The sequence below is a fragment of the Takifugu flavidus genome, unplaced genomic scaffold (assembly GCF_003711565.1).
Source record: "Takifugu flavidus isolate HTHZ2018 unplaced genomic scaffold, ASM371156v2 ctg381, whole genome shotgun sequence".
NCBI lineage: Eukaryota > Metazoa > Chordata > Actinopteri > Tetraodontiformes > Tetraodontidae > Takifugu > Takifugu flavidus.
Genome location: NW_026622002.1, coordinates 15,739 through 17,389, shown reverse-complemented (window position 1 = coordinate 17,389; position 1,651 = coordinate 15,739). Strand labels below are relative to the sequence as shown.

General features: G+C 53.5%; 1 long non-coding RNA gene across 1 annotated transcript; it reads right to left on the bottom strand.

Annotated features, from left to right (window-relative positions):
* Positions 1-226: 226 nt before the first annotated feature.
* Positions 227-1,337, bottom strand: LOC130520435 (uncharacterized). Its single transcript, XR_008948838.1, has 2 exons — positions 506-1,337; positions 227-378 (listed from the first exon to the last, which is right to left on the bottom strand). It is a non-coding gene; the product is annotated as an uncharacterized LOC130520435 (long non-coding RNA).
* Positions 1,338-1,651: the final 314 nt, after the last annotated feature.

The window sequence follows — 1,651 nt, the reverse complement described above, 5'->3', positions numbered from 1 at the left end:
AGGTCCTCAGCTGCGGCGTGGAGGAGGAGGAGGAGGCGGAGGAGGAGGAGGAGGAGGAGGACGGGAAAATACCAACCATCCGAAATATAAAAACACACAAGCCGCGTCTGGAACCGGCCATGTCGCGTCACGCAGAGATCGATCCGATCAGATAACCTTCAGATAACATTGATAAAGAAGGCTTGATGAAGCGTTTGTGCCAGTCCTGCGAAATAACAGCCACAGGTGCACGTTTATCACCTTTATTAGAGACATGAAGGTGTCAATCATGAACTCGTTCCAGATACTTGCGAGTGGGGAAATGTCTGTTCATCCTCGGTGACACAGAAAACAAAAAAACCCCAAGAATCAAAACTGCCCTCGTCCACCCAGCATCATCTAGAGGAAAAATAACATCCGTAAAAAGGAAAAAAAAGAGACTTGACACTGCCAGCAAAAGTACAAGCAAACCGAAAAAGGTGAAACCACACAAAAAAAAACAAAAATAAAAATAGAAACGACAAACCTGCGAGCTGCAAGAAAAGTACCAGGTTAAAAATGATTCCTTCAGATAAAGAAAAGAGGAAAGAAAGTCAAAGCAAAGGTCTGGATCGGTGAGGTCGACCCGAAATCACAAAACTCGAAGGCAAACAAGCAACACTGCAAAATGCGAACCAAAGCAACCACAACAACAAAAAAGGAACAAAAATGTGGCGAGAAAAATGGGAATGTGGCTCAAAAGACAGTTGGCGGTGCGAGCCGGGACGCGGTGCCTTTTCTCCAGATGTCAGCCTCCAGTTCATTCATGTGACTCATCCGGATCCCACTTCCAGCAATGAGCGCGCGGCGTCGAACAGCTGATGCTGGAAGCTCGCGGAGTGAGAAAGCGAGTATCCGGAACCTCCCACACCGCCGCCTGCGCCGCCGCCGCCGCCTGCGCCGCCGCCGCGGCCGCGTCGCCCCGCTGCGCCTCTTTAAAGATGCGGGGCTCACGTGGCGTCAGCGCCGCCGCGATGTCCGCGCGCTTCCGTTCGGTGGGAGCGCGAGGCGTGCGGGGCGCCACGCGCGCGGGGGGGCAATATTAATAACGCCCTGCGCAGTTTGACGCACGTACGGCGGGTTTAAAGGTATTTTTAGACGGGAAACGAACGGGTTCGGCGAAAAGGCTCGTGTCTGGACACCGTATTCACCCTTTTGCATCTCTAAGAGGGCAGTTTGACACGTAAAGGTCAAGACGAAGCCAGGAGTTCACGACATTTGACGTGATTGTGCCTCCACGTGGTCCCTTAACTGCTAGCGTGAGTCTAGTTTCAACACGTCCGCCGTCAAACCCACATCTCCTCCCCGGAGATGCTTCATCAGACCTGTCTCTAACAGGGGACAGTTGCGTGACTGATGGACAGAGTCCTCCTGCTCTCTGAAGCCCCTCTTCAGCTGGGGCGGGGGCCACCTCGGCTCTGAAAATGGAGGTGGTCTGCACCAAATGTCTCTAGTCCAACAGTAAACCAGCACACGTCCCAGAGGGGACTATTAAACCGCCGCAGGCCGACTGTCCCACTTTAATCTCACGCCAGAGACCATTTCCAAGCGTGTCGTCTTCACCTCAGGCGGGGGATCACTGGACACCCCCTGTCCCTGTGGGGGATGAAGACGAGCCACGTTCCTCCGGCGT